The sequence below is a fragment of the Camelina sativa genome, chromosome 6 (genome assembly GCF_030686135.1).
Source record: "Camelina sativa cultivar CO46 ecotype springtype chromosome 6, ASM3068613v1".
Classification (NCBI taxonomy): Eukaryota; Viridiplantae; Streptophyta; class Magnoliopsida; order Brassicales; family Brassicaceae; genus Camelina; species Camelina sativa.
Window position 1 is genome coordinate 5,680,910 of NC_141885.1, and position 22,671 is coordinate 5,703,580.

General features: G+C 40.0%; 1 non-coding gene and 1 pseudogene across 1 annotated transcript; one reads left to right on the forward strand and one right to left on the reverse strand.

Moving 5' to 3' along the window:
- The first annotated feature begins 10,628 nt into the window (after window positions 1-10,628).
- On the forward strand, window positions 10,629-10,735 carry LOC147942311 (small nucleolar RNA R71). The gene has a single exon (XR_015560574.1). It is a non-coding gene; the product is annotated as a small nucleolar RNA R71 (small nucleolar RNA).
- Window positions 10,736-19,054: 8,319 nt separating this feature from the next.
- LOC104698737 (F-box protein SKIP19 pseudogene) lies at window positions 19,055-20,611 on the reverse strand (annotated as a pseudogene).
- Window positions 20,612-22,671: the final 2,060 nt, after the last annotated feature.

Below are 22,671 nucleotides of genomic sequence, written 5' to 3' on the forward strand. Positions count from 1 at the left end.
ATGTAACGAGGTAACTAGAGAGGCCTCTAGAGGCAGCTAGATCATAACCGTCTCCCTCAAAGTCACAAGCGACTTTGTTCCCACACAAACAACATGCCTAACAAACTCTTTTTACAATGTTTATATACTAAAGATGATAGTTCCATTCGCACTTGCTACTCTATTGCTCCACACGTGCTGCTCTTTCTTTGTATTTCCTCCTTATGTAGACCTGATGGGGCTAATCAATACCCCCCCCCCCCCTTTCAAAATGCAGCTTGTCCTCAAGCGCTAAAGTTGGAAATTATTGTTTCAGCTCTTTAACAAATTCCCATGTATTATCCTGGTCAAGCAGACCTCTCCAATGGACCAACGCCTCCAAAACACCATTAGTATTGTAGCGAGTATCTAACACCATCTCCGCTTCAATAACCAATTCATCATACTCATTCAACAACTCTGGTAATGGTATAATCTGCTGATGCTCGCCTAACACCTTCTTAATCTGAGAAACATGAAAAACCGGATGGATCTTCGAGCCCTGTGGTAATTGTAAACGGTAGGCTGCTTTACCAATCATCTCTATCACCTCAAACGGAACATAATACTTCGCTGCTAATTTATGACAAGCCCTTTTAGCCACCGATTGCTGCCGATATGGTCTTAGATTCAGAAAAACCCAATCTCCCACCACATACTCAATATCCCTTTGGTGCTTATCAGCATTGTTTTTTTTTTATCAATTGTTGTGCCTGTAGTAAATGATATTTGATTTGTGACAACATTAAGTCACGTTCCTTCATCAACTTCTCCAACTCAGGAACTTTCGTAGCCTGTCCTTCAAAACGTACTAACGCTAATGGGTCACGACCATAAAGAACCTTAAAAGGAGTTGCCTTCAATGAAGAGTGATAAGTTGAATTATACCAGAGTTCAGCCCAAGGTAGATACTGGTGCCAAGTCTTGGGATGAGAGGAAACGAAACATCTGAGCTATGTTTCTAGACATCTGTTCAGAACCTCTGTCTGTCCATCAGTTTGTGGATGAAAAGCAGTGGTGTATTTCAGTTTTGTACCAGACAATTTAAAACAGTCCTTCCAAAAGGCACTTAAGAATGTATTCCCTCGATCTGAAACAATTGAAGTTGGATACCCATGGAGCTTAACTATCTCTTTAGTGAATAATCTTGCCACATCAGATGCATAGTAAGGATGTTTCAAACCCAGGAAGTGACTGTACTTGCTCAGCCTGTCCAGTATTACCAAAATCACATTCTTTCCTTGGGATTTGGGAAGACCTTCTACAAAATCCATAGAGATGTCCTCCCACACCTGTTGCGGCAAGGGAAGGGGTTGGAGAAGACCTGCTGGTGATAATGTTGAGTATTTATGACATTGGCAGATATCACACTCTGAAACACACTTCTGAACATCATTTCGTAAGCCATCCCAATGAAAAGATTGTTGAATCCTCTTAATCGTTTTCAATACCCCGGAATGTCCTCCTAACAGTCCATTGTGATACTCACTCAAAATCAACGGAATGAACTTAGATTGTTTAGGTAACACAAATCTACTTTTGTACCATAATCTCCCATTCCTCACTGAATACTTCAACTTCACAGACTGATTAGCTAAACAATTTTGCACTTCTCTCTTCAAGTCTGCATCCTTGTCAACTTCGTCATAAATGTCATGGAGTGCAATACTGTCGGAACTGTCAAAGCCATAAGTGAATAGGACAGTAACACTCCTTCCGGTTGAGTCATTCTGGATAAACCATCAGCTGCTGTATTCTCTACTTCAGGCTTGTATATGATGTCAAAATCATAATTCAACAATTTGATTAGCCATTTCTGGTAATCCATAGTCACTTCTCTTTGGTCTAATAAGAATTTTAGGCTTTTCTGATCTGTATGCACTACAAAATGCCTCACAAATAAGTAATGCTTCCATTTTTGGATAGACAAGACTATGGCAATCAATTCTCTTTCATAGACCGGCTTGAGCTGTTCCTTAGCTGTCAAACCATGACTGAAATACGCAACTGATCTCTTATTCTGCATCAATATTGTACCCAAACAAAACCAGATGCATCAGCTTCAACCGTAAATGTCTCCACAAAATCTAGTAATGCTAAAACCGGTGCAGTAGACATAGCTTTCTTCAATCTATCAAAGGCCAATTGAGCATCTGGAGACCATTCAAAACTATCTTCTCTAAATAAATATGTCAAAGGTCTCGCTAAGACCCCATCGCCTTTGATGAATCTTCTATAATATCCTGTTAAACCCATAAATCCTCCCAAGTCCTTCACTGACTTTGGAGTAACCCATTGTACCATGGCTTCTTTTTTTTTTTGGGTCTGTTGAGACTCCTTCTTGTGAAATAATATGTCCCAAATAATCCACCTGCTTCTGTCCAAACAGACACTTCTTCTTATTAGCAAACAATTGATGTTTTTTCCAAAATCTCCATCACAATCGTCAAATGCTCAAGATGTTTCTCTCTTGTTGTACTGTAAATCAAGATGTCATCGAAGAACACCAATATGAATTTCCTAAGGTATGGACGAAACAACTCATTCATTAAGGCTTGGAATGTTGCAGGGGCATTTGTCAATCCAAACGACATTACTAAGAACTCATAGTGTCCGTAGTGTGTTCTGAATGCTGTCTTAGGGACATCTTCTTCTTTCATCATGATCTGATGATAACCTGCCCGAAGATCTAGTTTCGAGAATAACACTGATCCATTTAACTCATCCAGGAGCTGATCAATCATTGGAATAGGGAACTTGTCAGCCATTGTTGCTCGATTTAAGGCTCTATAATCAACGCAAAATCTCCAACTATCATCCTTCTTCTTCACCAAGAGAACAAGACTTGAAAAGGGACTCTGACTTGGTCGTATAATTCCTGATGTTAACATCTCTTTGACCATTTTTTCCATAATCTCTTTGTGCATTGGGTATCTATAAGGCCTAACACTGATAGCATTATTCCCAAGTAGCAAGGTGATAGAATGTTCTCTGCCTCTTATAGGAGGTAAGTCAGTGGGAATGTCGAACACCTTGGTGAACCTTGATAGCACTGCCTGAATGTCCACATCTAGTGGTTGTAAAGCTCCTTGACTCATTTGCTGGCTACATAATGCTACCTCCACGCCTTTCTTAGTAACTGAAAATCCACTGGACAGTGATTTCAAGGACAGCTTTGAAATGTATAAGTCCGATTCTCCTCTCAAGGTAACTATCTTGTCCTTATATAAGAATGAAATCTCGTTCTTCTGCCAGTTCACTCTGCAATCTCCCAAGGTACTCAACCAAAACACGCCTAGAATATTGTCAAGATTACCCAGTTCTAATACCACGAAGTCTGTGGTGAACTCCAAACCTTGAACTGAGAAAGTAACTGTTTCACAAACCCCCATTCCTTGTACTGTTATTCCAGCTCCCAGTTTGATGTTTAAGTTTGGATCCTCTCTACACTTCAGTCTTAATCTCTTAACTGCCGCTGGAGAAATAAAATTGTGTAATGCACCACTGTCCAACATGACACACACATCAGCTTTTCCCACAGTTCCCCTGACTTTGGTAGTTGAGTGAGAAGAAATGCCTCTATATGACGAGAAGGATAAGGCCATACACTCCTCGGAAGGTTCTACCAAATCTGTTTCTTCTCTTTCTCCTTCTAACACCTCTACTTCATATCCATTAAAACAGTCAAGATTCGTAATTTCTTGTTAGGACAATTATGATTCTTCGACCATGGTGCATCACACTTGAAGCATAATCCTTTTCATCTCTTCTCATCTAATTCACTGTTAGAGTTGTATCTTCTAGGTCTTTGTTCCGTTCTCCCAGTTTGTTTCTCAGGAACTTGTAAGGTCTCCGTGAATATTGGTTTCGTCTTCCAATGGTTAGTGGTTTGATGTGTATTACTTCTATACTCAGCTCCACTTATCTCCTTGTGGTCCTTATTAACCAATAGTAACTACTTTTTAACAACTCTTCTGATAATGCTAGACTCCATGGCTCGCACTTCTGCTACCATTTCAGGTAAGTCCCTAGGCTTCTGCATATGTACTAGTTCCTGCATCTCATGTGTTAAACCATTCAAAAAGATCCCTTCCAACTTCTGATCATCCAATCATGTCACTTGGGATGACAAGTCTTCAAATATTTGCACGTAATCAGCAATAGAACCGGTTTGTTTGATACAGAACAAACTTTGACTTGGACCTCTGACCTTCAAATTTCTAAATCGCAACAACAAGCTTGCCTTAAACTGTTCCCAACTCATAAACTCGCGTCTGTTTATTTCCCAAATGTACCAGCTCAGAGCTTATTTTTGTAATCTGACTGCTACCAATGCCAATTTCTCCGCATCATTATATCCTCCAGTTCTGAAGAATCTTTCAACACAAGCGATCCAACCATAGGTTCCAATACCCTCAAATACAGCCATTTCCACATTCTTTATCACGTTCTCTCTGAATCCTGGCCTATTCATACTACGGCAAGGTTCCGAGTAAGAGTTTGGTACCTGATTTGTTTGATCCAGAGATTGTGTAGTACCAGAATTGCTTGATCCTCCAATTTTGTGTGTCCTCGTATTCCCTGGTAAAGCTTGAAGCCTCAAGTCGATTTTGTGACCAATATCTAACAATCGTTGCTCTTGACTCTCAATTTTGGCACCCAACTCCATTCGTAATGACTCCAACTTTAAATCGGTTCGTGATTCTGAACGATGGATCTTGTTTCCCATGTCGGTGAACCTTTCGTAAACCTCCGCGGTAGAAACTGTCGCTTGCTCCTCAGCTGGGAATTCGCGAATCAGCGACCAATCTTGCTCCATAACCATCGTCTATCGATCATCTTCTTTGAACCAAAATTTATGAAATCCGAACTTTTCCGCGTTTGATTCGATCGTAGATCACAAGCGCACCATTTGATAAGAATGAAACTATGAAACTTCCTTCTTATCTGAATGAATACGAGATACAATGTAATGAGGTAACCAGAGAGGCCTCTAGACGCAGCTAGATCATAACCGTCTCCCTCAAAATAACAAGCGACTATGTTCCCAGACAAACAACATGCCTAACAAACTCTTTTTACTATGTTTATATACTAAAGATGTATTTCCATTCGCATGTGATCCTCTATTGGTCCACACGTGCTGCACATTCTTTGTATTTCCTCCTTATGTAGACATGATGGGGCCTTATAAAATTCACAGAGAATTCATCGGCATGCCTACCTATCTAAAAGAACAACAACAAGAAGATTTGGTAAAAAACTTTGAACGTCAATGGTCTTGAAGCAAGTGTATCTCTCCTCCATTGACGACTATCTCAGGCAACAAACTAAGCTGTATATCAGAGACTAAGGCCTGATAATTGAAGAAATTTCCATTGGTCAAATACAACATGTCTTCAGAACACTCGACAAGCTCTGCAAACATAAGGAGTTTTGGACAACATTTATGGATAAGAAACGATAACTATCCAAAATTTGTGCTCGACCAGATCTTTCTATCAAATGTTCGAAATCCAAGAACGCCTGCTCATGTGATATACGCGGCAAGTGTCGACGATTCAGAAAATTGTTTCAAGGGCGCTCGCTTTAATAAGATAAGAAAGAAACGATTCTTCAGAAAGAAGAGGAGTTTAAGGAAAATGACAAGATGCTTTCTATGCAAAAAGGAAGGCCACTTTGCTAAAACGACAAGATGCTTTCTATAAACATCTCGTTCATTCAAAGAAAATGTTGTCACGTGATACACAAAGTTTTAAACCCTATTTTCCTACTGCAAGTGCACAGCAAAAAAGTAGTACTTAGGGGTCGAATCCCACGAAGACCAAGTTTTACTCTATGGTTCTATTGGTTCAATTTCAAGCTAAGACAATTCAAGGTTGGTTTTTGGTAACAATTAAGCGATTAAAACGGTATAAAAAGGCAATAAACAAAACACTAGATCAGGGGTAATTCTTGGGAATTTCAGAGATAGCAACCAAACAACTATTCAGGGCATAGATTAAGTACTAGTCTAGAACTCAAACATAAATATAAACTGATCCACTGTCGTGGCATCAATAACTCTATCTGATCGATTCTGTGCGGAAACGCGGAGCACGTGCTCAGACATCCGGAGCACATGCTCGGCGGTCCATAAACCCTAAACTGTCGTTTGAGCCCAGAATCGCAGACAAGCATTAAAGAACAGGAATGATAAGTTCACAAATCACCTACACATCAACTTTTGCAGGTCTAGGATAATTTGTCCACTAATGTCTTTTCTAGCAACCTATTACACTTTTGATGAATAGATAAACCTAAAATCATAGATTGGGTGATCAAATCAACCTAAGCATTAAGACTAACAATAGTGAAGACAATCGATTATATAAAGCCCTATTTGTGTTCTGTTGCTAACCCATGAAACCCCCTTGAAACCCCCTAATCTAGCAAAGAAAACTACTCAGACATAGAGAAATGAATCATAGCAAAAGATGAGAAATTCAATGACATAAAAATAAAAAGGGTTCAGAGTATGCTTCACAAGGTGGCCGCTCTTCCTCTCCCTCACAAAACGTCGCTCAAAAACCAAAAAGAAAAGTATATTTTCTCTCCTAAAAACCCTAGGTTAAATAGCATACAAGTAGAGAAAAATAAGGAAAGAATCCAAATCAAATCTCCCTATTAAAAATCGATCTCCTCCCTCTTTCTCTCACAAAGGATCGCCTAAAATAAGGAGAATTAGGCAGGGAATCGGCGCCTAGATGCTTGCCACGTGTCGTCATGAATCCGTAGAGTTGGGAGCATGTGCTCGGAAATCGGGAGCATGTGCTCCTGGGTCTAAAATCAGCTTTCCTGCTCCAATTCAACTCCTTTCTGCTCCGATTGCTCCTGCTGTTCCAATCCTTGCTTTTAGCTTCCTAGCCTCTTATTATAACCTGAAAAGGACTCAAACAACTACAAAACTATCAAATAAACAGGGTCAAAGTGAGTCAAAACCGTAACATATCAACTCCCCCGGACTTAGATCTTTGTTTGTCCTCAAACAAACTCAAACCAAGCGCCAAGAGAGCCAAGGTGGGAACTCGCAAAAATCTCAGAAACCGTGAGTAGACCATGACCTGCAGACCACATGTGTTAGAACAAGCTATACCAAAAACTTCTCCAGCAAACATCTCCAAAACCAGAACCATAATTGGCAATCAAACCCAGAAAAAGATCACTTTCCAGACAAAGACTCTTTACATTCAATTAAAATTGGCGTGAGCTTCTCATTAAGGGCATTAAGCTAGTGAAATCGAGGCTTGGTAGATAAAAGGCTGTTTTAATGGTGGAGCTATAGAGTGTTTAGGGGTTACCATTACTTCGAAAGAGATGCAGGATATCGCACAAAACGGTAAGGGAGAGTGGACTCATTGATGTCCACAACCTCTAATCGCTCTCCTCTTCTTATCTTCTCAAACTCAGCCTCTCTTTTCTCCTCAGGTTACAACGCATGCTCGGGGGTGTGTAACACTAGCTCTGGTCCCTTTCCATCATCCTTAAACGTTTTTTTTTTTTTTTTTTTTTTTTTTTTTTTTTTTTTTTGGAATGAAGGATGATGGGGGATCTTCTTCTGATATTGCCCCTGAAGCATGCAGACCGTATCCTAGGCTCTCTCTCTGCTCAAAACAACTCGCGGACTAGGATGTATATAATTTCGGAGCAGGTGCTCGCTGGGTTGGAGCACGTGCTCTGTCCGTCCGGCTCTTTCCTCTTTGGTTCTCCAGCAAGAGCGAGTTAGAGATTGTGTCAGTCCTGCTCTCCCCGACCGTTTTGCACATAGCTGCACAGAATGAGAAAACAAAAATACAAGTGCAAGTGGTTTGAAAAGAGTTTAGGCTCGGGGTGGGTACTAACTTAAAATGAGCTAGCTATTCAGGATCAGCAAGATTGGCAAAATGAATAAGAAGTCCTGAATATGTGACACGTTCCCTATCCTAATGCCCAAAACGAGAAGAATTTAAATCCGGTTAGGTTCCAATAAAGTAGAGTCTAAGTCTTTCCGGTGAGACCTTAATGGGATGAAGCTTTTCTGGCCAGGAGAAGGGTCCGAATGTGAAGAAGTATTAGCTCGTCTCTGTACTCTTAGTTCTGCAACAATGGTCACTAGGAAACGGTCAAACTCACAAATGGTTAAAAACATCACAGATTTCGGTCCTAATTCCCACAAGTTTTGGTTCGACTCACATGACAAACAGACTCAATAAAAAGAAAAATAAAGAAAACAAAGGTCATAGGTGACCCTCCCCCGGACTTACTTCACACCGTCCCCGGTGTGAAAATAAGCCAAAGAGAGACCTAGACAAGAAGAAAAATAAAGATAACAACAAAAAATGAAAAGAAAATAAGGCGGATAGAACAATGATGGTGTGTGTAACCGTGATCAGACGTCGGAATCGTCTGGGCTCTCGCTCTTCGAACGGGCAAGGCGGCGCCTCCGACGTGGTGGATAATAAAGCAATTTAGTCTCAAAAATCACTGAAATTGGTCTGGGCTTGGTGGGCATGGGCCTGAAATTCATTAAACTTACCTGGTCCAATCGCTCTTCTCTTTTTCTTCTTTTGTTTTTAGTTTGCCGAGCATGTGCATCGGGTTGCTCGCGTCCTGCGAGCATGTGCTCCACATCTTTTTTTCTTTTTTTCGCAGTTTGCCGAGCATGTGCATCGGGTTGCTCGCGTCCTGCGAGCATGTGCTCCGCATCTTCTTCCAACATTCCTTCTGCCTTTGTCAAGGCAACCTCCAACGGGTCGAGAGTGAGAACTTCATCGGTAACCTCATGTGCAACCTCTGAACCATCATCAACCACAAAAGTCTGACCATCTATCATAGGTTTCTTGAGCAGCTTATTCATCTCAAACCTTGCAATCATATCCCCCAGCTGGAGATCGATCGCTCCCCCTTGCACATCTATAATCGCACCAGCTGTGCATAAGAATGATCTACCTAAGATCAGGGGGTCACGTGGTTCTTCTTCAAGTTCCAGAACCACAAAGTCTGCTGGTACAAGCGTGTCCCCTATCTGGACATGTAAATCCTCCAACAATCCTATGGGGCGCTTGGTGGATCTATCCGCGAATACTAACGAAATCCGTGTAGACTTGAACTTCGTGTATCCCAGCCTTTTAGCCACTGAATATGGCATAAGGTTCACACTGGAACCTAGATCACAGAGGGAGTTTGCAAAAATCGTTTTACCGATTCTCACGGATAAGACAAATCGCCCTGGATCATCTCTCTTCTTTAGCACTTTGTTTTGCAGCACAGCACTGCACTCTCTTGAAACCATCATCACGTTCTCTTCCTCTGACACTCTCCCAGAAACCAACCCTTTCACATATCTCTTTAAAGCAGGTATCATCTGAACAGCTTCAGCTAGGGGTAGTTTTACCGTCAATTCTCTCAACATCTCCTTGCACTTTGCATCCTCCAAATCCTTGCGAGATTTCTTAGGAGGAACAGGGTAAGGAACCCTAGGGGTGTACACGCGCGCAGGAGGTACCTCAGTTGGAACGGTCTGATCGGGAGTCGGGAGCACGTGCTCGCTGGATGGGAGCACATGCTCGCCGGATGCTTCGGCTTCTTTTTGACTCAACGGTGGAGTCTCAGCAGCATGTTGAGGAAGGTATTCTTCAGCAATACCCTTGCCCTTGTCAATCCTAGCGGATGGTGCTTCTCTAGGGGGTAACTTCTTTTCTCCCCTTAGCTCAATCGCATAGACATACTCGTTCCGCGGGTTTGCTTCCCCTTTTCCGGGCAGAGTCCCAGGAGTTCTTTTCACGGCTTCAGCAGTCTGTGCAACCTGAACATCAAGCTTCTTCACATGTGACATCACTGCCTCATACTTCCCATTAAGGTCATTGTACATGGTATCGACCTTAGCGTTGATTTCCACTGAAGATTTTTGTTGATTCACCAAGAGTTGTTGCATCATGTTTTTCAGCTCATCCTGAGAGCTGCTAGCAGATGAAGGTCCCAACTGCTGGTTGGTGTAAGGCAGTGCTTGCTGAGCACTTGTATATGCCTGCTGGTTCCCCCCTTGGAAACGGTTTTGAGTGGGCACAAACTGTTTGCCTTGGAAGTTGTTTGAGAAGGTTTTCTGATAACTCATCTGATTCTGAGCTCCTTGCTGCGGATACACCTGATCCTAAGGATTCTCCACGTTGGTGCTTCTGTAGGACAAATTCGGATGGCTTCTGTAGTTCGGGTAGAAACCCCTGTTCTGCACAAAACCTTGCCCACTCACATAATTAACCTCCATTGTTTCATCCTCTCCATCACAAATCTCCTGAGCTAGCGGCATGTCTCCGGTCTCATCGACAAAATGGACAGTTTTCTGGCTCCCCTTCAGAAGAAGGTTCACCTTGGCTGTCAACTCATCAATCTTTTGCGTATCAACACTGTTGACCTTCACGGACCTGTCATACTCAGGGGCCTTGTTGTTGGAGCTTGCAGCTAGGTTCTCAATCAACTGATATGCTCCTTCCTTAGACTTTGTCATAAAATCCCCATTGCTGGCCGAGTTGAGAACGTTTCTGTAGTCCCAGTTAACTCCATCATAGAAAATGCCCAGGATCTGTTCATCACTGAATCCATGGTGCGGACACTCTCTACGGTACTCTTTGTACCTCTCCCAAGCCTCGCAGAAGGCTTCTCCAGTGTGCTGTTGGAACGATGAAATCTTGTTCCTGAGGGCAGCGGTCTTAGCCTTGGTGTAGAAATGGTCCAGAAACGCAGACCTACACTGTTCCCATGATGTCAGAGACCCAGGTGGCAATGACTTCAGCCAACGTGAAGCTCTATCCGCAAGAGAGAAAGGAAAGAGCTTGCACTTCAGAAAGCCTGGCGGTATCCCATTTGAACCAGTGGTGCTACATATCTCCTCAAAATTCTCGATGTGGTCCATCGGAATCTCAGCTGGGAGAGCGTGAAATAGGTGCTGCTTCACTAGAGAGATCATCTGTGGCTTGATCTCAAAATCTTGTCTCGGGATGGCGGGAGGAACAATCGCCGCTCGGTTGGTGTAGGACACATGCGGGTTATCCTTGTCCCCAATGGACGGTTGCGGCGGCGCGTCTCTCTCGTGTTGAGCACGGAGCAACTGCCCCAACTGTTGTCGAAGTTGCTGCAACTCGGCAGCCATATCCTCATTGTTTCTGTTGTCACCCATGTTGACGGATTGAAACTTTCTGTTCTTGCGGTTTGTTCTTTCTGCCAAAGAGAGCTCTGCGGCTGAAAAGGCAACTAGTTCTTCGGTGTTGTTTCTTCTTGTAGATCTTCTTGACATGCACCTGAAACACACGCAAAGAAGAAGCAGAAAGACAAATCAGTAAGGTCTTAGTCTAGTAATTTCGCCGAAAACCAAAGGTAAAATTTTGGTCCCCGGCAACGGCGCCAAAAACTTGATACACAGAGTTTTAAACCCTATTTTCCTACTGCAAGTGCACAGCAAAGAAGTAGTACTTAGGGGTCGAATCCCACGAAGACCAAGTTTTACTCTATGGTTCTATTGGTTCAATTTCAAGCTAAGACAATTCAAGGTTGGTTTTTGGTAACAATTAAGCGATTAAAACGGTATAAAAAGGCAATAAACAAAACACTAGATCAGGGGTAATTCTTGGGAATTTCAGAGATAGCAACCAAACAACTATTCAGGGCATAGATTAAGTACTAGTCTAGAACTCAAACATAAATATAAACTGATCCACTGTCGTGGCATCAATAACTCTATCTGATCGATTCTGTGCGGAAACGCGGAGCACGTGCTCAGACATCCGGAGCACATGCTCGGCGGTCCATAAACCCTAAACTGTCGTTTGAGCCCAGAATTGCAGACAAGCATTAAAGAACAGGAATGATAAGTTCACAAATCACCTACACATCAACTTTCGCATGTCTAGGATAATTTGCCCACTAATGTCTTTTCTAGCAACCTATTACACTTTTGATGCATAGATAAACCTAAAATCATAGATTGGGTGATCAAATCAACCTAAGCATTAAGACTAACAATAGTGAAGACAATCGATTATATAAAGCCCTATTTGTGTTCTGTTGCTAACCCATGTAACCCCCTTGAAACCCCCTAATCTAGCAAAGAAAACTACTTAGACATAGAGAAATGAATCATAGCAAAAGATGAGAAATTCAATGACATAAAAATAAAAAGGGTTCAGAGTATGCTTCACAAGGTGGCCGCTCTTCCTCTCCCTCACAAAACGTCGCTCAAAAACCAAAAAGAAAAGTATATTTTCTCTCCTAAAAACCCTAGGTTAAATAGCATACAAGTAGAGAAAAACAAGGAAAGAATCCAAATCAAATCTCCCTATTAAAAATCGATCTCCTCCCTCTTTCTCTCACAAAGGATCGCCTAAAATAAGGGGAATTAGGCAGGGAATCGACGCCTAGATGCTTGCCACGTGTTGTCATGAATCCGTAGAGTTGGGAGCATGTGCTCGGAAATCGGGAGCATGTGCTCCTGGGTCTAAAATCAGCTTTTCTGCTCCAATTCAACTCCTTTCTGCTCTGATTGCTCCTGCTGTTCCAATCCTTGCTTTTAGCTTCCTAGCCTCTTATTATAACCTGAAAAGGACTCAAACAACTACAAAACTAACAAATAAATAGGGTCAAAGTGAGTCAAAACCGTAACATATCATCACGCCACTCCAACAAAAGTGTAAGAATTAATCAAGAATGAGAATGAGTAAGTGAGAATTCAAGAAATGAGAGAGAAGAGATTAGATGGAAAAGAGAGACGGCGAGATTTAGAATAGGAGAAGGAGGGTTTCTCATTCCTTAACAAATATTGACCTAGTTACAATCTATTTATATGGATACAAAGAGATCAACAAAAGGAATCTTCTTAAACTATACAAAACGACATATAAACATAAAAAGGATTGGCGTGTTTATCTTAATACTCCCCCTCAAGCTTAATCGTGTGAGAAACAGTTTAGCTTGGAACTATGAACACCCACCTCATTAAAAACCTTAGTGTATAAAACCCATTTGGGACAAAAACACATTAAGGGAAAAAGAGTATGGGGTCAGTAGTTTAGGGTCTTAGCTTGTGGCCTAGTTAGGTCCATGAGCCCGAGTTTGGAGTGTCTATACTCGCAAACCTTGAACTTGTTGCTTTGGTGAAGATATCTGCCAACTGTTCAGAACTCTCGGTGTGGCATGGTAAGATCACTCCAAGTTGAACTTGCTCCCTGACTTTTTAACAGTCCACCTCTATGTGTTTTGTCCTTTCATGAAATATTGAGTTGGTTGCAATGTGAATAGCAACTTCATTATCACAGTGCATTGTGATCGGTTTTGAAGTGTTGATGCCTAGGTCCTTCAAGAGGGCTTTGAGCCACATTAGTTCGGTTGTGAGCTTCCTCATTGCTCTGTATTCTGATTCAGCACTCGAGAGAGAGACCACCTTTTGCTTTTTACTCTTCCAAGTGACAAGGTTTCCTCCCACAAATGTACAATAACCCGTTGTTGAGCGTCTATCTTCACGATCTCCAGCATAATCTGCATCACAGTATCCTACAAGCTCCATATCTTTATTACATCCCATCCAAATGCCTTGTCCAGGAGCTCCTTTGAGATACTTGAGTATGCGGCTCACCATCTCCCAGTGATGTAGTGTTGGCTTTTGCATATGTTGGCTTACCTGGTTCACATCAAAGCATATATCAAGTCGAGTTATGGTGAGATATATAAGCTTACCTACCAACCGTCGATACTGTTTTACATCTTCGAATAAAGCTTCATCAGGCTCCCCCCTACAGTTTGACTTGTAGTTTTCTTCGTGTGGTGTCTCAACTGGTCTTGATCCAAGCTTGCCTACATCTTTTAAAAGGTCAAGTGTGTACTTTCTTTGCGATAAGAAGAATCCTTCTTCAGAACGACACACTTCTATCCCAAAAAAGTACTTTAGTTCTCAAAGATCTTTAATATCAAATACATATTTAAGGTATTGTTTGGTATCTTGAATGCCTACCTTGTCATTCTCAGAGATGATAATATCATCCACATATATGGAAATGACTATAATACCTCTTTGGCTTGGATACGTGAACAATGTGTGGTCAGCTTCTGATCTTCTAAATCCTTTATCAATAAGTGTTGAGCTGAGTATGTGATACCAGGCCCTTGGAGATTGTTTTAAACCGTAGATGGCTTTCTTGAGCTTAAACACCTTTCCAGGTCCAATAGTGTCTTCAAGACCCAGTGGTGGTCTCATGTACACCTCATCCTCTAGTTCTCCTAGTAGGAACACATTCTTCACATCCATCTGCCACAATTCCCAAGAGAGGTTAACAGCTAGTGAAAGAACTACTCTTACCGTGTGAAGTTTGGCTAATAGTGCGAATGTCTCAAGGTAGTCCTCTCCTAGGTTTGGGTGAATCCTCTAGCTACAAGCCTGGCTTTATATCTTTCTATCCCCCCATAACTCTTGTACTTGATAGCGAATATCCACCGAGATGTCACGGCTTTCTTTCCTTTTGGTAAATCAGCTTCATCCGATGTATGATTCTTTATCATTTCGTTAGTTTCATCTCCCACGGCATCCCTCCAAAATTTGTGTTCTTTAACTTCTTCATAACTTTGTGGAATCCAATGCTGGTCGATTTGAGTAAGAAAGATTTGATGCTCGACAGAGATGTGTGCAAGCGTGCAGACTGCTTGTATAGGATGAGCCACTGCCTGACTATTGTAGTAGACACTAGTGTTTTTCAACTTGAGACACTCACTTCTGCGGAGTAGAATAACATCGGTCTCCACACCTTGATGTTGATCATCTTCTATTTCGGCTTATTCTCCTTCTGATGTAGGATCCTCACTGTTATCAGTTATATCCTTGTCTTGGTGTTGTTGAGCAGGTTCAGCTGGTGAACTACTCACATCTTCAGTTGTCGAGTCAGAATGATGCATCTCAATCGGTTCATTGTTAGGTTCAATTGGCGGTTTACTGATGATAGGTGACGGTTGAGGCTGGTTATCTGCAATCCCGAGTCTCTCTAAAGGATTCGAAGATTATTTGCTCTGTCGGATGGAGAACAAGAGAGATCTTTCAAGTCTTCCCAATTCTTTTCATCATAGAATCCCTTGGATTCTAAGAATTTTACATCCCTTGAAACCAAGACTCTCCTAGCTTCTGGTTCATAGCATTTATACCCCTTTTTTGTAATTGAATATCCAATAAACATGCTCTTGACACTCTTAGCGTCGAGTTTGTCACGTTGCTCACCTGGTTTTAAGACATAACATACACAGCCAAATACACATAATTGATTAATAGATGGTTTAATCTTGTTAAGCACTTCAAATGGAGATATATCACCCGGTATTTTTGTTGGAGTTCGATTGATCAGATAGCATGCAGTTACAACTGCATCTCCCCAGAACTTCTTTGGTACATTCGATTGAACATCATGGACCAGGCAACCTTTATAAGGTGTTTGTTCTTCCTTTCAGCCACACCATTTTGTTGAGGCGTATAGGGGCAGCTTGTTTGGTGTACAATCTCATGTTTGGCTAGATGTTGTTTAAACATATGACTTGTGTACTCCCCACTATTATCTGATCTCAAAATCTTTATCTTGGCATTAAATTGGTTAGTCACATAATTCTGAAAGTTTAGAAAAGCTTCAAGAACTCTATCCTTAGATGGAAACAAGGTTAACCAAGTGTATTTTGATTTTTCATCAATAAAAGTGACAAAATATTTCTGATTTTCACGAGACAGGTATGGTGATGTCCAAACATCAGAATGAATTAAATCAAAACAGTGCTCATACATAGTAGAAGAGTTAGGAAAAACTGTTTTGCAATGTTTACCAAGAATGCAAGCTTCACACTCATTATTTTTAAAAGAAAAATTAAGTAAAACTAGTTGCAATGCACGAAAATTTGGATGACCAAGTCTAGCATGCCAAATTGAACCATTAGTATCATCGATTATTGACTTAAAGCAAGAATATAAAGCAATGGTGAGATTCGAATCCTCAAGCACATAAGGATCACCTTTAGTGCTTCCTCTGCCAAGAACTTTACTTGTTTCAATATCCTGAAAATACACATCATTAGGAACAAAAATTGCATAACAATTAAGATCATTAGTCACCTTCTTAACTGATAACAAATTCGATGTGAAACTAGGCATATAAAACGCTTTAGAGGTTCTATCAAACAAGTTAAAATTTCCAATTCCCTTAATCGGTATCTTATCTCCATTTGCTATAATCACTTTCCCTAAAGTTGGTTTGATATCACTAATTAGCTTAGAGTCACTAATCATATGGTGAGAAGCTCCATAATCCACAATAAGAGGTTTCATAGCATTAAGAGTAAGATAAGCGTTACCAGAAGACTCTTTTAGAGCCTTGATGAGAGCATCGATGTCGGATCTCCTCACCAGATCCGAGGAAGCTGCTAGTGCTACTCCATTACCATCAGTGGTTTGAGTCGTCACCTGAGCTTGACCTTCACCATATCCACATGCTTGGTTTGCTTTCGGATTAACACTTCTTGGTCGGAGGTGAGGATGAAGGTTCCAGCATTTATCCCTGAAATGACCCGGTTTCTTACAATGGTCACATATGACACGGTTCTTCCCATCACTTTTGTAGTAACCCTTGTTCGCTACAACAACCTCTCCTTTGTTGGCGGTGATAAGATCTCCTTTAGCTCCAAACAGACCAATCGAGCCATGCTCTTTTTGAATTTGATTACACACATCGTCGAGAATTGGGAGTTTATCTGAACGGAGGATATGTTTGATGAGATCATTGTATGATGAGTTCAACATTAGGAGAAGGCCAAACATTTTATCTTGCTCACGACGTTCGTTTAGGACTACTGGATCCACCGAGTTAGGTCTTAACATCTCTAACTCTGCCCAAAGTGATCTGAATTTCCCAAAGTGTTTGGTGAACTCCATCTCTTCTTGATTAAGATTTTTGATGGCTCTCTTTACCTCAAAGACACGGCTGAGGTTTGAGACATTTCCAAACACATTTTTCAAGGTATCCTAAAGATCCTTAGCCGTCTCATAGTAAGAGTACGACTCAAGGATCAGAGCATCCAAGGAGTTTTGGATGAAAACTAAGATACTTTGATTCTCTTGGAACCATTTTTCACTATCACAAGCCACGATCTCCTTTCCTTCTTGTGTAGTCGTTATCTCCATTGTAGCTTCATTCTACTCAATGTGCTTCCAAATTCCACGACCAGACAGCGCTGTCTTCGTAGTCCTTGCCCATAGCAAGTAGTTTCCACCCTTAAGTGTAACCAGAATGATTAAAGTTTTGCTGAGATTCATGAGAGATTTTCGAACTGAATTTGATGGGGAATAAAACAACTAAGATTTTGTAGAATATGAGCGTTACTGCTCTGATACCATGTAAGAATTAATCAAGAATGAGAATGAGTAAGTGAGAATTCAAGAAATGAGAGAGAGGAGATTAGATGGAGAAGAGAGACAGCGAGATTTAGAATAGGAGAAGGAGGTTTTCTCATTCCTTAACAAATATTGACCTAGTTACAATCTATTTATATGGATACAAAGAGATCAACAAAAGGAAACTTCTTAAACTATACAAAACGACATATAAACATATATGACTAAGGATTGCGTGTTCATCTTAATAAAAAGCAAGTCATGCGGATATGCCACCTACACAATTGCAACAAGCCAATGAAGAATGTGACCAACTCGTAGGCCAAGGCATTGTTTCTTCTACAAACTCACCATGGGCTTGCAAGGCGTTCTATGTTAACAATCACGCTGAACAAGCAAGGGGAAAACTCAGATTGGTTATTGATTATAAGCCGTTTAATCAATATCTATAAGATGTCAAGTTCCTCTCCTGAATAAGAAGACACTTCTCCAACATCTTCAAGGTGCAAAAATATTCTCAATATTCGATCTAAAATCCGGTTTCTGGCAACTCGGCGTTCATCCCGAAAAAAGATACAAGACGGCATTTTGCCTACCGAATCGTTATCTACACATGAAGACTTTTTGGTCCGCTCTTGGTTCCTACAGCATTACCAGAATGTATATAATATGTAAAGTACCTGTAGTTTAGATGATGTTTTTGAAAATAAATTAAGTGTTACATGTACAAGAGATATAAAGCAAATCTCAACTTCAAAACTTAATTACTATTTACCAAATATCCCTAATGTTAGGGGTGGATTCCCCTCCTAACAATAAGCCCGGTCGAGGAAGAATCTTCTAAGGCCCAAATAAACACTTAAAAGGAGAAAGAGGTATTTCAGTCCTTTTAAGTGACGAACCGACACGATTTTCTATAAATATGAGCGTACGGCGCTTAGGAAGAGGATTCGCGAGAAAGAGGGACTAAACACTACAGAAATCACGAGCAATTAATTAAGCACCTCATCCAAAACGCGAGTCGACAAGTCACAAGCTCGTCTACCTAAATTTCCTTTCATTCGTTCTATTATCTATGTTGTAGTCCGAATTATTGTATCCCGACACCGAGTTATTAAATAGAGATTCAACATTATTTTTACCAAGCTATAAATATTTAATTGCGACCGATATTAACATCAACACCTAAGAAGTCAACTACAAAACTAAAATGTAACAAGATGACGTACACTTTCATTTCCTTGAGAACATATTAAAAATATATTTAAAATGTAACATTATATATGCACAACATATTAACGAAACAAAGTTAGGCCAAACCTAATGATATATCTTTAGGCTTAGAGGGGCATATCTAAACTCATTCGAAAATTAATGATCACACTTCAAAACAACCATCGAATTGTTCTTGACAGTTACAATAACCCGCATAAAACTTTTTCATAACTCAAAAGAAATAAAGATACTTAAACGACTACCGTAGATAAAAATAGCGGATGAACGAGTTCATCATAAATTGTTGACCCAAAATAGAGAAAGAAAAAAAAGAACGAGTCTATACTCCATAAAGTCATAGCCGCACCCCAATGAACTTGACAAGACCAGCAAAAACCCACCTGTCTATGCATTGCCACTTGCACTATGACACGGGAATTCATAGAGGACATCATGGAAATCATAATCTAAATTAGAATCTTCAAAATCGAGAGTCCTTGTGATCTGATATGGGAAATCAGCAATTGAGTCATAGGTGTATCTCACAACTCTGATCCTCTTAAACGTTTCCTGAGATCCTTAGAAAGATCGATGTTTAAACACCTGCGTAAATCTATGTGTTCCAGGTAGGTACACCGGTCAAGAATGGCGTTCAAGCCCGTGCTGTTTAGTGCATTGGCAAAAAGCTGGAGGTGGCGTAGCTGGGGCATGCTTTCTGCAATTGCTATGGCATTATTATTAGGCTCATCAGCAAAAGACTCGACTATGCGGTTATACTTCAATGTCTTCAGATTTGGACAAGACTGGCCTACAGCTCTCAGAAACTGTCCTGACAATGCGCAGTATGAAACATTGAGGTCTTCAAGCAATGGAAGTTTCACAACTGCTTTCGCAATTCCCTCAGCTGTTATTTGACTGCAGTTTGCAACTCTAAGGCTTCTCAGATTACTTGCTCTGCAAGTATGTGTATAAAAGTTAAAAACATCATCTAACAGAGAGCAGAAATATAAAGATGAACAAAAACTTCCTTTAATAGCACACAAAGAACCTGACGCCAAGCGTTTTAGAAGAATAACATTCTCAAAAACATGTGGATGTTTACTACTCTAATGGGAAAAAGACCAACCCTATTGAAAGCACCTCATTATCATAACCACTAAATCAACAAAACGATTTACATATGCACACAAAAACTCGGATAACGTAAAATCATTGTCTATAAGTATCGCATTCATCATAAATCAGAGAGAGAGAGAGAGAGAGAGAGAGAGAGAGAGAGAGAGAGAGAGAGAGCAAGACAGAACCTATCGGCGATGTAATTGAGGAGATTATCAGTACCGAAGTGCCAAATATCGATCTCAACCAAACCACCTTGGCTACGGTCAACTGCGTGACGACACATGATCTCAAAGTCATACTTCATGCTTCTTCGCATGTCTCCGAGGTTGTGCATGTCAATCTTCCGCCACATCGAGGGGGTTTTACTGACGCGACGCCACGATGTGCACACCTTTTGAGCGTTTTCCAGTATCTCAATGACGCCAAGCCGTAGCATGATCGAAGAAGTCAAGTCAGATGGAAGCTCCGCCCAGTTTATCGGCTCTTCGTCTTTCATCAGCGAGGGCACGGAAGTAGAAGAGGAACCCATTGTTTTCTTTTTTTCTCGAAAAAGAGAGGAACCCATTTTTATGAAAAGAGAAATGTCGAAGTGAACTAGTACTAGTAGTGGTAGTCGTGGACCTTTCGGCTTCTGTCTCTAATTTTATACTAATTTGTTTCTCATTTCTCAAGAAGAATGCAATAAATTGTTGCATGTTAGAATACAGAAATTTTCACAAATCACACCAAAAAAACACTTTTCTTATGAATTGACAAAGTCAGTCTCACTTTTCACACAATAGACATCCTAAAAAAAGAGACAAAAATACCCTGTAACTAGAAAATTATAGTTGGTGTCATTATTTAAAGGTGTCCTGTTCGGTTAATTAAAAAATAAAAATATAAATTGAAAGTTATCTTAAGTATTTGGTTCTTCTTCCTTCGCATAAAAAATAGGAAACTGAGAGAACAATAATAAGAAATTCTGATGAAACAAAATTGTGTTTAGCACTCCAGGAAGAAGAAGAAGATGAGGAGGAGAAATATTTTGATTTGCTGTGTAGAACTCCGGCGAGGAGAAGAAAAAAAAATGATTCTGATTTGCTTCATTGGTTTTTCCAAACACTTTAAAAACTCAAAAAATTTAGTTTTTTGAATTTAAAATATGTTACTATATGTTAGGGTGTAAATTACATTAAACTGTAAAGAAAAACAAGGTTCAAGAGGAGCTGTGAACATGGCTGCAATATTAGGGTTGCAGAAGATACCAATGTTGAAGAAGAGTGCAAAAATACAAATTTATCCTCTATTAAAAACAGTTTTATGGCGTACACATTAAACAAAAGAACATAATGGACGTACACCAAACTATTACGTACATTAAACAAAATATTATGTACACCAAACTATTATGTGTATAATTCCGGCGTGTTTGGATGTGTTAGAAGATTTAATGAGTTTGGGTGTGTATAATTCCAGTGATAAGAAGAGGAGCTGTGAACATGGCTGCAATCTTAGGGTTGCAGAAGATACCAATGTTGAAGAAGAGTGCAAAAATACAATTTTATCCTCTATTAAAAACAGTTTTATGGACATACACATTAAACAAAAGAACATAATGGACGTACACCAAACTATTACGTACATTAAACAAAATATTATGTACACTAAACTATTATGTGTATAATTCCGGCGTGTTTGGATGTGTTAGAAGATTTAATGAGTTTGGGTGTCCAGCAATAAGAAGAAGTGGAGGAAAATTTCGGTGAGTTTTGGTGTGTAGAACTCCGGTGAGAAGAAGGGGAGAAAATTTCTGATGTGTATGGGTGTGTAGAACTCTGGCGAGAAGAAGAAAAAGAGAAAATTTCTGGTGAACAACAACGACAATATTAGCTAGGGTTGTAGAAGAAGATATGTTGAAGATGACTACAAAATTACAATAATGTCCTTCATTAAAACGGATTTGTGGACGTACACTATGCAAAAGAACGTTATGTACGTATACCAAACTGCAATATACACTAAATAAAAAAACGTTATGTACGTACACCAAATTGCAACATACATAGCTTATATTTTTTACACCTCTATAACTATGTTCAACGATGGGTTTGACACCTCTATAACTATGTTCAACGGTGAGTTTATTTGTAATTGTGAGAATACAATGAAAGAATGTGTTATTGCTTCAGTTATACATATCTTTATGTGTGATTGTTTCACTTCTCTCCCTAATTAGTCTCAAACAATATTGAATGACATAGTTCGTTTTATGATGATTGCCATCGCATTTCTCACATAACTACATGTTTTGAATGTTATATTAAAATAACTGGTGTACGTACATGTTTTGAATGTTTTGTTTGTAAACAACTTGTGTGTTCATATGTACGTACACGTTCATATGTACATACACATATATATGTACGTACATTAAAATAACTTGTGACCACTAGTGAGGTATTGTAGGACATGATTTCAAATGTCAATGTAGTTGTCGACATTGTTGATTTTTTTATGTTTCATTAGTTAGCACCAAACCTGCAATTGGGGTACGATTGCCGGTGAAAATGCAAGCATTTCTCTCATGGAAAATTGTATAAACCGCTGCTTGAGCCGCAATAAGCTTCAAGGGGGTTATTTTTGGTTCATTAGAAGGGGATCTATGACAAAGAAGGAACTGATCCTAAGTGTTGAAATCTATGTGAAAATGTAATTGCATTTTGTAATCATAAGTGTAAGAATGGAAGAGAAAAAATGTATGTGAGATAGAAAAGTTTGAAATAAAATTTGAATTTAGAATGTAATATTGTACTAAGTAGTATATGTTTAGTGTAAAATGTGGCGTATATCGTATATATGTATTTAGTATAGTGATGTAGGGTACGTGTACAACATTGTGTACTATTATATACACTTCCTCC